The 16,495-nt window shown below is 43.4% G+C and overlaps 1 long non-coding RNA gene across 1 annotated transcript in view; it reads left to right on the forward strand.

Moving 5' to 3' along the window:
• The window catches only part of LOC309635053, a 176,383-nt gene extending 162,875 nt beyond the window's left edge, over positions 1-13,508 (forward strand). The window contains exons 4-6 of the long non-coding RNA XR_014248601.1: positions 1,930-2,012; positions 11,497-11,657; positions 11,761-13,508. This is a non-coding gene — a long non-coding RNA (uncharacterized lncRNA). The remainder of the gene's footprint in view (positions 1-1,929; positions 2,013-11,496; positions 11,658-11,760) is intronic.
• Positions 13,509-16,495: the final 2,987 nt, after the last annotated feature.

Genomic DNA, 16,495 nt, shown 5'->3' on the forward strand with positions numbered 1-16,495 from the left:
TTGTGATTTTGAATCTAGGGTGATTTGGCTGTAAGATGTTCAGATTTCCACAATGGGCCTAACTGATTCCATTCTTTGTGCTGTCATAGTTCTTATTAGTTGCCAGTAACATGTAACCTTGATTACGTTTATCGTCGTGAAAGACTGTATTTCTTACATCATGCATCACTAAACTTTGCCTTTCTTAGCCAGTCCTTGAAAAACTGCCTTCAACTTCTACAGCCTAATCAGCCCTCTTATTTCCTTCCACTGGGTGCACAAAACTATGTATTTGTCCAAAAATTTAGTTTTTACAGACTGCAATGACTTAAGAGTTAACACTTGCTTACCCAACCGACAGCCATTTTATTTCACTTTGGGGAGTATAAGGTCAGTCCTCAGATTCCCCCCCAAAGAACTGAATAATCTGGTCTGTGGTTTACTTTTAATAAATCAGGTCTGGCGACTCACTGCTCCTCCATGGAAGGACTGGGTAACATGTGGTAGGTATATAATACTGCCAATTGCTCTGGCAGTAATGGCAATATGAATAAATTTGCCTTATTACTTTATAACCAATTATTGAGATTTCATTTAATATTTTAAAACCCGTCATTTGTAATCATGGCATTTTACATTTTCAAGTGTATTAGTGATGAGAAATAATTTTTCAATAATCATCACATATATGGGAGGGGAGTCTGGGGGAGAATGGATACATGTATATGTATGGCTGAGTCGCTTTGCTGTGCACCTGAGACTATCACAACACTGTTAATCGGCTCTACTCCAACATAAAATGAAAAAAATTGATCATCACGTATAACATTCTAACAACTTAGAATTTTCTTTTACTTTTTGTTTTTGCTATAATTTTGCCTTGTATTTGGTTGAGGAAATCATCTGAAATGCAAGTGCTGTGCTAACCTCTTCATCCCGTCCCCTAACTCTTTCAGAACCAAACAGTGGCCAGGTACAAGCTAGTTCTTCTGACCCCTTTTCACCCATCTCTCCCATCTGCACCACCTGCCTCTGATAACCACCAGTCTATTCTCTGCATCTGTATCTGTGAGCCTTTTTTTTTAGATTCCACATGTAAGTGAAATCCTATAGTATTTGTCTTTCTCTGTCTGACGTACTTCACTTGGTATGATCATCTCCAGGTCCATCCATGTTGTTACGAATGGTAAGATTTCCTTCTTTTTTATGGCTGAGTAATATTCCTTTGTATATATATGTATACAAACATTTATCCATGTGTCCATCAACGGACACATAAGTTGTTTCCATTACTTGGCTATTGTAAATAATGCTGCAATAAACATGGGGGTGCAAATATCTTTACGATATATGTGTTTTTGTTTTCTTTGGTTAAATACCCAGAAGTGGGATTGCTGGATCATATGGTAGTTCTATTTTTAATTGTTGAGGAACCTCCATACTGTTCTCCATAGTGGCTGCACCGATTTACATTCCCACCAGCAGTGTAGGAGGGTTCCCTTTTCTCCACACCCTCTCCAGAATTTATTATTTGTAGACTTTTTGATGATGGCTATTCTGACTGGTGTGAGGTTTGGAACTCTATGGGCTTCCATGAGCTTGGTGTAGTATGGAGACTCTTGGGAAATTTATGATGGAAACAAGAAAGTAATGATCAAGGAGACTATTAACTGAATTCTAACATTGTGAGCATCTCCAAATAGTTGGAAAAAAGAGCATAGCACATTTTGACACCATGGAGAACTGCTAGAAATTGGCAAGGTGCTTACCAAGCTATTTCCAATTTCTGAGCACACAGAAGAACTATATTTCTCAGCCTCCCTGCAGTGAAATTAGGACGATGAGAAATATTTGTCCAATGGTATGTGGGTGGGAGCAATATTTGCCAATTCCAGGCCTGGCAGTAAATGCCCCACACAATCTTTCTACTTCTCTCTGCCCCATGCACAGAAGAAAGAAAAGAATTCAGAGATGGTGGAACCATATGATAGAAGGGTCAACATTCCAGAGTCGCCACTTGGTGTAGAACTCAGGTGAGTTACCAGTCACCCAATCCAGGGTCAGTGAAGTATGACCTGTGAGTAAAGTTTCCCAACCCCCACCTAGTCAACTGTGATGCAAGGGAGAAACAAACCTTTATGTTACTAAACCACTAAGATGTAACATAGATAACTATAAGATATAGTTGCACCTTATCCCGCCTACCATTAATTACCCTGGCTTATACCACTCTCAGTGCTCAGAGTTTTCTCATATATATATATATGAGAAACTGTATATATACAGAGCTATATATATATATACAGTTGACCCTTGCACAACACGGTTTGAACTGTGTGGGTCCATTTATACATGGGTTTTTCGATGGTAGGTACAAATACATGATATGTTTGGTTGGATTTGCGGATGCAAAACCATGGATAGGGAGGAACCATGTATACAGAGGGCCGACTATACGTTATACTGTTATGTGCAGGTTTTAGACTGCACAGAGGCGCCCCAAGGCTCCTGTGTTGTTCAAGGGTCAACTGTGTGTGTGTATATAAAGATATATATATGTATATATTCTCCATATATGAATGCTTATTCAAATATATCTCATTAATGTGATATAGTTGAGAGGTAAACACAGTACGTAGTAATGCAAATTCTGAGATATCAATTTTATTTTTAAAATACGTGTAAATTTATCACTTTTGTGAAATTTGAGGTCATTTTGTCTACACCTCTTGTTTTACAAATTAAGAGACTAGAAATGTGGGCTGATGAAGCTATTAAATTATGGTAAGTTTCATCACCATTAGTGAGAGCAACCGTGGTTCAGCTTTCTGGAAAGTGCACAGAACATGCCAGCTCCTACTCTGTGACTCAGCCTTCATGACCCTGATCCACATCCCAGAGCAGGTCTACAGGGGACATGTACAAGGGCACTCACAGAGGCATGTTTGTGGAAGTGCCTAGAATTCATCCTTAGGGGAATGGTTTCGATGATGCTTTTAATGGATAACTACTTACAGACGTATAGAAAACATAATTGGGGTGGGTTTTCAAGTAGGGGGGACATGGGAGAAGGTATCAAAGAGGATGGAAGAAAAAAAAGGAAAGATATTATTTCACTAAGATCAGAGACAGTAATTCACATAGTAAAATTTCCAAATTATTTTCAAGTAGAGAGTTTATTTTACTAAACATGTTGAATTAATTTAAATGTTGTTGGTCACTATGCTGCTGAAGAGAATTATTAAAACACATAGAGATATTGGCTTTAACAGTTTTTACTGAACATTTCCTTTGCCGTTTTAAAAATGATTATTTACTTAATAATTGCTCCCTTGATTTTTGACCCAAACTTGCTTCATTGTGTGCCTATCACAGAACCCTACATATACTAAGTGCTCAAAGATTGATCATTATTGTATTTTTCCACTATGAATGTAGGTAACGGATGATTTCATAAAGATACTTTTGACATTTCTTTTAAATATAATGTTTGTATCAATTTTGTATTTTACTCTGTCTGGATTCCAGCCCTTTCCTCTCAGTTTTGATTATGTTTTATTTCTAGGATCCTTTATTTATTTATTTTCCCACTTTTCTTAGTTTCAGTCCTTCCTTTGGCTCACTTTGTGGCTTTACGAAATGACGTGGTGTCAAGAAGCAGACGCTCAGCAGAGAACCCACGTGTGGTCTCTGGACAGTGTGCGTTTGAATTAAGCCCTCAAGTCTGCTACTGACAGTACAGCAAACAGCAAAATCAGTTCAGTATTTACTGCTCACATTGCATCTGGTACAAATCACTCTAACTCTCCAAGGTATGATGTTGTCTGTCAATTGCTGCTTTGGTAGTTTTGTGAGGATTTTATGTAGTTTTGTTAGTTCTGAAAATTTGCATTTATTTTTTTAACCACATTCATTTTGAATGACCTAAGTTCTTGTCTCTAAACTAAGAATGTGTCAACTCTTCCTGCTGTTCTGACCTACACATCAGCACCCTAGTCTTGTAACACCCCGTGCCTGAGGCTTGGGTGATCAAAAGTAGAAGATGCCATGGTGTTGAAAAGATATTACAAGGAGGTCTTATATTTGAGACAGAGCAGTGACTCTACCATTTTTTTCTGATGTATGCCAAAACGGAATCTTTGTCTTCAGTGGGTTATTGGTGAACACAGATGGTATATGGCAGGTGCCTGGTCTAAAAAATTATACTTGATGTGGATCCTAAGCCTTCCATACTGGCTTATCTTCTTATCTTGTTCATACTTTCCTGCTTAGAATGGCATGGATGGAGTGTTTGTCCTTTTGTATTTAAAATTGTTTTCCTATTTTTGTGATCTCTGGCAACATGAATCTCCAGAATTAAATCTTGGCTCTATTAGTCAGCTGTAATTAACTTACTTGCTGTCAAGACACACAATAGCTCAGAATTCCTCAATGGTTTCTGACTTTACCTTTTCTCAAGATGAGTGGTACTAGGGACCAAATGCCTCTTTCTACACAGAAGCAGAGTAAGGCTTTTCATGAGATCCACAACCCCGGGCACACGAGAGTGGAAATAATGTCTGAGAGCCTCTTCACCATGAGACCAGCTGGAGTCCTGGCTCTAGCACCAAAACTGTTGTATTTGATTACTTAAGACAGAGGATTCGGGGAAATTGGCAGAGCAGAAAGTAGAAAGCAGAAAGTACCTGGTAGATGAAATCTGTCACGAGGAACCCTCAATAAGACTATCGACAGATTTCTCATCAGAAACTTTGAGGCCAGAAGCCTGGGCTGATCTGTTCAAAGTGCTAAAAGAAAAAACTGTCAACCAAGAATCCTGTATCCAGCAAAACTTTCCTTCAAAAGTGAGGGAGAAATTAAGACATCCCCAGATAAACAAAAGCTAGGGAGTTTGTGACCACTATTTGCCCTGCAAGAAGTGTTCATGTGAGTCCCCTGCAAGATGAAATGAAAGGAAACTAGACAGTAATTCAAAATTGTGTGGAGAAATAAAGGTAAATACACAGGCAGTTATAAAGGCTTGTATTATTGTAACAACAGCTTATAACTGTACTTTTTGTTTTCTACATGGTTTAAGGGACTAATACACTTAAAGAAAAAACCAATTATTCGTATAATTGGTGTATTTTGGTCACATATTCCAAAAATCTATTGCAAAATGTCTTAAGCAAAATAGGGACTAAATTGGTTCACATACCTAAAAACCATCAGAGCCCTTGATCCAGCACTGTGGCTGGATCAAGACATCACTGGAGGGGCTGGGAACACAGCAGTCAACAAAATGGGAGAAGTTTGTGCATATTTTATAGAAAGAAAATGGAAGAAACATGTAATCTTGTTGACAGTTTATAGTTAGTTTTTAGAATTTAGATTAGGGGTTATATTTTCCTATAAATTTTGATCTATTAATGCAATGTGGCTACAAAATAAAATTCAAAAGGCCAATAGTCAATTGTTATTTAGTTTGGTATCTCTTTCCATTACATTGAAGAAGAAAACCAAAGGAACTGATTTGGGGAGTAGTTAGGTAACTGGATTAGATGCTATTCCTTGCATTTTACTCGGGGTTATTTCATTACAAGAAAAAACAACACACTCTCTTAGCTATTTTAAGAAAAATAAGATTTTGCATAAAGATCCAGAAGTCTATCGCGGATACTCAGAACAGGAACCCTGCAGAACCTCAGAATGGCTCTCGCTGCGTGTGGTGAAGGATGAGCTCTAGGAGCTGGGAAGCTGTCTGAACGAGGCGGGCTCTCTGTCCCCTCCGTCCTGTCCTGCAGTGTCTCTCATTTCTCCTGCACGTGAACCTCAAAGAATTACCTGAGTCTTCACGACCTCCCAGCCCGATGTAGCCACCCACGGCCATAGCTGTCAATTGTGACAGCCTGGGCCAGTGGCACAGCCCCAGGCGAGTCTGCTGTGGCAGGCGGTGCAGCAGGTGGGGAGCTGTGTCCCACCCTCCGCAGGGCTGGGGGTGGGGGATGGGCAGGCAGACCCTCCAGGTGTGCCTGCCCCCTGGGCACTGACCTACTCTGCTTCTCTTAGGAGGTAATATTTGTTCACTGATGCTTATTTCTATCAACTAGATGGGGTAATGCAGAGTTTTCGATGATATTTATTCATATGCTCATTTTATTTTTCAACAATATTTAAGTGCCTACGATTTTTTAGGCACTGTGCCAGGTGCAGTGATACACTGGTGGGTGAAAAATGGTGTTTCTGCCTTCTTTCACGGGTTTATGAACAAACAAGGTAGTGATATTATAAAACTTTAAGGTCACTAAAAACACATTTATTAAGCCCCAGTGATCTTCCTGGGCACTTTAGGGACGCAGATATGTATTAAATTAAAAGCCCAGTTTCCACTGCTGGAAATACAGTGGCTCCTTCCACGAACATCACTAATGTTTCCCAGGAGTTTCCGATTTCGCCAAGCCTCCCGCGTGCATGGCTGCGGGGATCCCAGCTCGTCCCTGGAGGGCCAGCGGGGGAGCTGTTCTGTGGGCTTCCTTCCAAATGAGATGTGAAGGGGCTCAGAGAAACTCCTTTCCTTCCTTCGCCAGAAGCTCTGACGTGACAGTGTCATTAGTTAGGTTACTGGATTGGTTCCTGTGCTTTAGAGCATGTTGAGTTATTTTACAAAAAATGGCTGAAAGCAGTTTTCTGTCAAGCTAGTCATATTTTTTCTGAATATGAAGCTCTATCTGCCCTTTATCAAGTGCCTCACAGACCAGGGCAGCTCTGTGCTGGCTCCTGCCCGGAGGATGCTTTTCTCTGCTGTTCCTTGCACCTCCCTTCAAAGGGTACCAACCGGGCATCTGTCCTTCTGTCCCCCTGGAGCACCTGTGTCTCTCCACCTTTCATCTCCCGAGTAACACGCTGGGCCTTCTCCCCCCGGCCCTCATTTCTCCACACACACCTGCAGACAGACCCACCTCGCATCAGGGTCTTGAACACCCTCTGGGTTATAATGGGGGTGTGGCCGTCCTGCCCTCAGCAGCTCAAGGTCTCATGAGGGAGGAAGCAAGGAAGGCATGAGGTCTAAACCGCCAGAAGTTCTGGTCACAAAGGACCCTGACCACTGTTGGGGTCGGCGAAGGCCTCTGGGGGGACGTTTACGTCCAAGCCGAGACCTGGAGGCCGGCTGGAAGCCCAGGTCTCAGGTAGAGGCCCCAGCCCGGGGTGACCCCAGGCCTGGAGGGACAGGAAACGGCTGTTTGTTCTGAGTAGTTGTGTGTCTCGTTTATCATGCCAAAAAATGGTAAAGTGATTAGAATGTACAGGACCTGGTGGGCGAACAGTATTGCTGGTGGCCATGTAAGCACAGTGAGTCCTGGCCCCGGGGGCTGGGGTGGGTGGGGGACATGACGGTGGCCCAGCTCCTGCAGGGAATCGCTGTGTTACTGGAATTCAGACGCCCCCTGGCCCAGCCTTTGTCTACACTAGAGCTAGTTTCCAACCCTGGCTTTCCATGTTTGCTGTGAAGGCGGCCAAGGGACTGAGGGCGCCTGCAGCCCTGGGTGTGCTGTCGGGGTCTCCCACCTCCTCCTGTCCGCAGGGTCTCCTCTGGGACCCTCCCCCTTGGCCTCTCGCCTGCAGGCTCTTCACGGGGCTGGGCCACCCCTCAGGGCTCTCCTGCGCTGTGACAGCTGCATGGCCAGGGCTGGGACCCGCAGCCCGCACTCTGCCAGCTCATGTGGTCTGCGACTCCCTTCGCCAGACAGCTCGGCCCCACTCCCCAGGAGGGTCTTGCCTAAGGGCAGCTGCCGTCTTGGCGGATGTTTCTGTTCGTGAAATACACCATTAAGGAGACGCCTCAGGCCTGAGTCTTACCTGCCCTGCCCCACTCCCTGGAGCGGTCGCTCCCACACCATTAACCAGCGCTACTTGTATTTTTCAAATGGAGCCGGTTATAAATGAGGTCATCACACAGCCAGCGTGGGGTGACAAAATAAACCCCAATTATTTTAAATCACATGGAATCTGAATCAGGAATCGAGGATGGACAGTGCCTCTTAAAAATGTAAAAAGAAACATTTACGGAATGGGTGTGTGAAGGGTTGTTATTTGCTTTATGAAAGGTTACTTTGCTTTTCTAAATGATTTACCATGGAATCACTCTAATGAGTAAAATCCTTAAGTGCTCTTAAAATTCTAATTAGAACTTTTAGCTTAAGATTGCATCTGGCTGTTTTCTTATAGGTTCTCTTCCAACTTCCTGTTTAAAGATTCAAGGAACAGTAAAGAAAACACCAAAAACTAAAATATGTGCTGTAAAACAAAATAGCCGTCAACATTTTATAAGATCCTTGGAGCAAGTTCCAGTAATAATGGGGCAGATGTGTTTGGATTCAAATTCTTAAAAATCTTAAACCTCTTCTTCACCTTCTAAAACAAAGGGCAGCACATCCAGGAAGGGGTGGGCTGGGGTCGGGTCCTCTCTGTTACCCACCTACATGTGAGGTCCACCCGCAGAGGCCAGCTCTTCTCAGAAGCAGCAGGAAGCCTGTGTCCTTGTCCTGAGATGCCAGCCCACCAGGAACCACCATCTTTCCACCCACTGGAGGACCCAGCTCGGAGGACACAGTACCTGTGGGCACTGCTGGGCCTGTATGTGGTGGGGAGACGGGGGATGAGACCAACAGGCCCCAGGAGGCCTGGAGGCTGCTGCACTTATGTATTTTAACACAATGATTATCTACGACCTCCTGTACTTGAAGCATTATTTTTTTCTGCTCTAAGTTTGAAAATTGGACGTAGGAAAAGGTAAAGGCCCTGCCTCAGTCTGGCAGAATACTCAACATGTGCTAGACCCCGGAAATTGGACAATTTCTCTAGTTGTTGATGCAAGAGGGAGATTATTTCAGTACCGACTTGAACAGAAAGGAGACATTCATATCCTGTTGCCAGCGTCTAACTCATTTGTATTAGAAACAATTTTATCTGGTATATTTACTAATCATACCTAGGTTGACACTTCATACAGTATTAATGTGGGCAGCCCCTTCTCTTTTTGCTTGTATCATTTGGTGCTTTTTAAAAATCTTAACCTTTATGAGTTGCTTTGTTTTAGGTACACCTCTTAGAAATGGAACATTAATTGAGCTTTGCTTTTTCAGCCAATATTAGACTGATGTTTTAATAATGACAGTAGCTAAACTAATTTCTAATAGTGTGAAAAGCTGTGTAAGTGATTATTTAGAATAACACCGTAAACCCACCAGGGCAAGGACCCTGTCTGTTTTATTCGCAGCCGTGTCTCTGGCAACTGGAGTAGAGACCGGAGAACAGTGTTGCATGAATGTTCAAGTAAATGAAGGGAGAGTTTTTGATTTAAACAATCTCTTTAAAACTGTACATGTTCCTCCCAGTGTCTGCTGGCACCTGATGTTGCCGGGAAATGCAACCCTGTGGGGAGACTTGGAGATGCTTTTGCCTCGGAGGAGTCCTGGGGAAGAAGCATGGGACATGCTAGTTGTTTTATTTCATTCGTTATCAGAAGTGGATTTACTGAGAAGCAAACGATGCTGAGGCCTTAAGGCTCTTCCCTGGACCTGGTGGGTCCTCAGTGGCATGCCCATATCATCACGTGTTGTGAAATTTTCAGAAGGTATCACCTGCAATCAGCAAAGACCATGCCTCTTTCCAGCCCAACTTCCCTCACCTGTGTTTCCCACCGTGGCAGGAGGCAGGGGTTGCTGCAGTGAGTCAGGCTCTGGGGAAGTGGGGTCAGGGGTGCATTTGATTAGGGTTAGTGGAGTCACAGTCACTTCTGTCCCAGTGCTGGGGTGACTTCAAAAAATGCTCTAACCATGCACTCTGCTGACTTACCCAGTGTCATGATATGAAGACTTAGGAAGAAAAGATAAGACCGTAATCAGCCAGAATATGTAGTTAGAGTTGTGTAGAGGTGTACTGTGTCCTTAAGTTGAAAAAAAAAAAAAAAAAAGCTTCTTTCCAGATTGTGTGATGCTTGTGGTAGCTGTCATATTTAAAATGTTAATTTATGTTATTCTTTTATGTGCATAATTTTCTTAAAGAGGTTCCCCAGATTATATAACTTTCAAGCCTCTCAAAACCTGGGATCCCATGCTTATTAAAATCACAAAAATTAAGAGCACTTTTAACATCTCTAGATTTTCCTGCACCAAATAACATGGAATAAATTTCTATGGAACAAAAACTGAAGAGCTTACAAGAAGAGACGGCCCCAAACACATTAGTTGTGAGAAACTTAATGCTTATTTCTCTTCCTCTGCATTCCATCGATCCAGAAGAATTATGAAAGACATATTTATGAAAGATGTGTGTGTGTGCGTGTAAAATAAAAAACAAACACCAGAGGGGAAAAACAGAAACAGATAGTAAATGGTAGACTGAGCTAAATCTTATCAGTAATTACATTAAATGTTAATGGTCTACACACTGCAGATAAGAGGCAGAGATTGTCAGGATGGATTAAAAGCAAGTCCAAGCTATATGCTGCCTACAAGAGACAAGCTTTTAATAAGAAGACAAGGAGAGTCTGAAAGGAAATGGTGGGAAAAGGTAAATCATGCAAATGTTAAGAATAAGTCATTGGAGTAAAGTGTATTCATATCTGAGAAAATAAACTTCTACATGGCGAGTATTGCCAGAGATAAAGGGAGTTTGTGTTGTGGTAGAACGAGCTTCTCTTCATCAGAAAGTCAATAATTATAAAGGTGCCTGTTGAGAAATACTCCAATACATGAAGCAAAACTGACCCAGTGAAAAACTGAAATAGATGATTCCATAACCAGGGTAAGATTTTAACACTCCTCTCTTGGCAACTGATAGAACAACGAGATTTAAAAAGTGGAAAATGGGTCAGTGAGGACAAAGTGTGACTCACAGCCTGGGGTCGCCCTGAAGGAGCTCCTGACTGAAGTGTCTGGAGGTAGTGAGAGCCTGGCCCCTGGCTCAGTCCTTGTGGGAGGTGACTTCCCTCCTCTGTAGTCGTTTGTGGCCCTCTGAAGCCTCCTTCCCACCGTGAGGAGGTGTCTGGCTCCAGGGGCCTGTGGGAGCAGTGGTTACAGGAGCTGGACAGGCCACCAGGCTTGTCAGGTGGCCAGAGCCATGGCCGGCCTCGGCCCATGGAGTCACCTGTGTGTAATCTTGGGCCATGGAGGGCTCCTTACTTCCTTGTGAGCTCAGCAATGCCGTTAAAGAAGATAATTTTAAAATTGCATTCAACATTTTACTTGTTTTCAGGAAGAAAGCAGTTCAGGGAACTTTGTCATGAAGGGCAGAAGCCTTTTGAAACATACAGTAGATTGGTGCGTATTTGTACACTACTGAGCATTACAGTGTTGTTTGTAGCAACAGAAAGTGTCAAAGCTACACTAATAAAGTGGAGCAGTTCAGTTGAATGTGGTGTGTTCATATTGAATGTGGAGGGGCCTGGATTAACAGTCCCTGTGACCAGCAGCTTCTGCGGAGGGACCCTGCATCTCCCCTGGTTTCCAGCAACCACTTGCGTGTTTGCCTTTGCAGGAGTCTCTGGGTTCCCAGGGACCACAGCCAACAGCGTCCCCCTGGAAGAACTGCCTTCCTGACTTGCCGTGGGTACAAAGCACAGCCTTCATTTTCATTGCTTTGTGCATCTGAAACCTGGTGGACGAGTGACCCAGCCATGACTCCCACGCTGGACCCAGGTTTGCTTTTTCACGGCTGTTGGAGACTCCACCCCAGGGGCTCTCCTTTCCCGGATTCTTCGTTAACTTACTCTGAGCTGACTTCCTTTTCTTTCTCTTGCAGCATAAAAATGAATTGGAAAAGCAAATATCACCTCTAAGATTCACTGCTGCTACTTTAATTAAATGCACATTACCTTGGGGATTTTTTAAATGTTCCATCTCAGAACGGTAGAGACACGAGCAGCGTGGAAACCACATCTCTTTCCACTCCTCTCACCTCCTTTTGGACGTGGCAGATTGAATTTTGGCCGAGTCTGTGTCAAAATTCAGACACTTGGCGACGGTTAATCTCTCACTGCTACTGCAAAGGCAGTAATAACAACCAGCTGAGTGAAGAATGAAGCCCAGACTTGGAAAACAAGCAGAGCCACCCCTTGGTGAGGTCTTGCTACTCGGCAATACTTGTTACAGGAGCCCTGGTGGGAGGGGTGGGGTCTGGGGTCCGGGGTCCTGGCACAGCTGTGTCAGAGGCCGCTCTGCTCCCTGACTCAGACGTGCCAGATCACCCTTCCACTAGTTTGCGAAGGTATGTCTGAGATGGAGACAATAAAGGATTCAGAAGTGAAGTCTGGAGTATAGTTTGCCCTGTTATTGTCTCTAAGGACCAAAGTAGCAGAAGAACAAAGTCAGTCCAAGTTTAATACTTTAAAGCCAATGTATTTCTTAGTAAGAATATGAGTGGAAAACAAAACAACTTAGCCAATATTCTCCCAACTGCCATAATCCCTCAGCTCAGGGAGAAATTCCACCCCAAAAATAACAACAAAGAAAATCCAAATGAATACGGACCAAAGCCAGCCTCCCCCACCAGGTGACTATTTCCATGGGTGATGGGCCTTGGATGAAGTCCAGTCCCGTTGGCGGACGCACGGCGCACTGGCCCCGGCAGCCACGTGGACCTGGGCGGGGGTGTGTCAGCGTCTCCCTGAGCACCTTCTACCTCTGCTCCCCACACAGGGCGCCCGGACGTGGGACAGAAGCCAGCTCCTGGCTGCAGATTGACACCTAGTTTCCTCATGAAGGTGGATCTATCTCTAAACATGTGTGCACAATAAATGCTACATATTCCTTCAACAAGCAAGTGAGAGGGAGAGGGAGAGAGAGGATGGCAGGATTGATTCAAGAGAACATTTCACAATGTACATGAAAAGTTTTAGTGGGTTGAGTTCCATATGTAAACATTTTTCAGTCTGTGTTAGATCTTTAGAACAGCTCCCTGGGTAACGTTTTTGACCCGTGATATATAGGGCAGTGTCTCCCCCCAGCCTGAGAATAAGACATGAATGAGACCCTGAGAGCTAGAATAATAATTATCTTCCCCCCAGTGAGCTAATGTATGTAATTTCCATGTTTTAATGCGATAACAGTAGACTCTTATTTGGAGTTCTAAATAAATATATTTTGTTAATTATATACTTTTAAATTAGCATGAAAGTTTTCTCAGGATAGAGTTTTCCGTCTTCTTTCAATTTTGAGGAGGGGGAATTGAGGAGGAAGAGGGTCCCACCGGGTTTTCTTCATCCTGCTCTGGCCACGGAGCCACCCTGAGTCTCACCGACTGTTTCCTTAGCCTCGGTGAAAACAGTAACGTGAATTCATAAATTTTTGAGTAGTCAAAGGTATCAGGTTTAGCTAGTCAGATGTCCCTTAAAATATTTTGAGAAGCGTCTGTGCCTCTTTTGATGCGTAAGACACAGGGGTGCTTTCCATGCATGGCTTCATCCTTTCCTTGCAAACAGCTTCTAGATTAAATTCTCTTTAATCTCTGCTTTTACTATATCCTTGTTCTAAACCTTTGGATAACTAGCTGTTAATACGTGCATTTGTGTATGTTTTCATAAACACGTCATTTCCTGAACGGTGTCTACCTCCTTCTTTCTCCCCCAAAGCTGGAATGAGTCAGGTTTGCTTCACTGTTGAATCGCCAAGAAGTGGGAGGAGGTGCTTGGGAGCAGGAGGCTTACAGTCAACACGCATTCGCTCGTGAAGCCATACGATGAGCAGGTCTCACCCTCTGGTGTTTGCCAGGCGTCTCCTGTCCCCTCCCCACACTGTCCTCTTTGCTAGGGGGTCACTGTGCACAGCCCACACTTGGGAACATCTTCATAAGTTACTTGGAATTCTTGTGCATGGGTTGGTCTACTCTCCCCCCTTTGTTTATTCCATCGTGTGTTTATATCAGTGTGGACTGGTGGGTATTTATTTTATGCTCTGGATTATGATCCAACACGACTTTATTTTGTTGTTCAAGCTGTCCCAGCTTTGACCACTGGGGGCTCCTTCAGTTGGCTCCTGGGTCCCTTTGACCTGCTCCCTCTTTACCTTCTGACATTATAAGAAGCTCCAGACTCATCCTGTACAATTCCTGCTGCAGTCAGTCTTAGAATCAGTCATTTCTCCAAGGAGCCCTGGTGGCTTTTCGTGGAGAATGGAGTTTAGACACCAAGTTCTGGGCACTGGGTGGGTGTTGTGACTGGTGAGGTGCCACTGCCTCTCAGTCGTCTTGGCTGACAGAGAGGAGACGGGCGAGTGTGTAGTGACGGTACATGCACACTAGCTCCTATGTTAGATCCATCACACATGTGACATATTTGCACTTCTCTGTGTATCCATCAGTCTCTGGAGTAAGTGAGACACGCGTTCGTCCTGATGGTTGTGGCTCTGACTGCACCACCTGGGTTATTCTGGTGGCCTTTCTGTTATTTTACTTTTGAATCTTGCATCTCTGCTTTTCTTAGCAGGAAGCATATCCATGTACTTTTTTCTTCCCCAATAACTTGAGGAACATATATTTGTCTAAAAGTGCTACTTTGAAGAATGTTTTACTTTTCTTTAAGGTATTTATATTGTGGTTTGCTGTATAATAATTTATATACTTGTTTAAATCTACCCAAATAGATATTAAACTCTTGGAGGGTCGGGATCATGTGTTTTTCATTTTTTATTCCTCCTGGCAACCGGCACAGACACTCAATTATGTCTTGATCGAGATTCTGTCTTTGTTACCCTATACTTGTTTCAGGAATCACAGCACATGCTGTGGGTGCTTCAGTGGAATGGTTACCTCTTCTGCATTTGGGGAAGATGCCAGCACCTTATGGCTATCACAGTATTCGTTGTTCCCTAGTCGGAAAGACGAGCCCTGGTCCCTTTCGGGGGTCCTCCCTCTGCATGGGGACCCATGTGTATTGCTAGTCCTCACTGTAATTTCTCGGTGGTTATCTACTTTAATGGCAGAACTGGAATACTTAGGAAAAAGAAGTGCATTTATTTTTGGTAAAGATATTCAAACATTTGATGAGAATGCGATTTTTTTGTGTGTGGCAGTAACTTTCTTGTTATCTTTGGAGAAGTTAATATGGGGAAAATTGTATAAATACATGGAATAGGAGAAAGAACTAGTTGCCATTAGGGTGAGCTCATGTAGACTGTGGTTGGGCTGGATGACAAGTACTGGGAAAAACAAGAGGATGGACTTTGCCTTAAAATCTATAGTTTCTGTCAATACAAGAATCCTGTTTAATAACAGGAAAATTTACTATGTGTCCACATAGCAAAGCACAACCTACATACACTCTCTGATTCTGTGATTATGATTTTATGTGGCTATCCCTGATTTCCCTAAATGCCCAGAGGAAGTTTTTACTTCTTGGTTGAAGGGCAAATACAGGGAAAAAGACATGGTTTTCCTTTGTGTCACAGTTAAAGCTTTGGCTCTTTGTCTTATAACTTAAAGGATTATAATTACGGTCTCTTATGGGATGATCCAAACTTGTCCCATGCTCATGGGTTTTAATGCTTCCTCCCAGGGAACCAAAATTGCTACATTTCTAAATTCCATCACACTTTATTTCTTAACATTCTTATACTGCTGCAGTTTATTGAACTGTTTCTTATGTAAAATTAAGTTATTAATTAAGTTATTTTAAATAATGTCCACATTGAGAATACCAATGACAATGACAATAATAATGTTGATGACAACACAATAGAGGTATCTTTATTTCCATGGTGAGTGTGTGTGTGTGTGTAATTGTGGTGTATAAGTATGGTGCCGTATATTTATCATCCAGGTTGGGGACACTTCTGAAAGCGGCTGAAGCTGCTGTTAATAATCCCACTGCCTCACAAGCGTGAACGGGGACAGGCCTGGAAACGGAGATACGGTGGTCACCCTGTGAATAAGCCCAAATAGAAATACGATTTACCTTTGGTCTCCTTCCTTAAACACTATTCAGATTCCCTCACCAACTAGTTAGTTCCTCTGCCTGAAAATCTCAGCCAGCCCAGCTCTCAGACGCCCGGGAACAGTGGACACAGAGGCACAGGAGTGGAGAAAGAAACAGGTGCTGAGCTGGGTCCTAAGAAAGGCCTGAGGTACTTTGTGGACTCAGGGGGTCTGGGCTGGTGAAGACCCCCCATAGCCCAGCATTCCTGCGTTACTGGGGGCTAAGATGAGGACGCTGTTCACTCGGGGGGGGCGTTCACCTGGGTGGGGAGTATAGCCGAGGAAGAGGAAGCAAGACAGAATAAAGGCAGAAACAAGGTCCTGAAGGGATTTGTGTGCCGGCGGAGGGAGTCTGGATGGGGAACAAATGAAGGGTCTTAAGAGGCTGTGAAAGACGGCAACACCAGATCTGCACCTTAGAAGGATGACCCTGACTGTAGAGAGAGGGGAAGTCTCCAGCCTGGCAGGGGTCCTGGTCAGGCAGGCCCTGGTTTGGGGAACCTAAAATTTATGTAGTTTAAAGGGCCCTCTCAAAAAGAAATAAAGAATTAATACCATGTGTACAAAA

Source organism: Balaenoptera borealis, assembly GCF_965194805.1.
Source record: "Balaenoptera borealis genome assembly, chromosome: 9".
Lineage (NCBI taxonomy): Eukaryota > Metazoa > Chordata > Mammalia > Artiodactyla > Balaenopteridae > Balaenoptera > Balaenoptera borealis.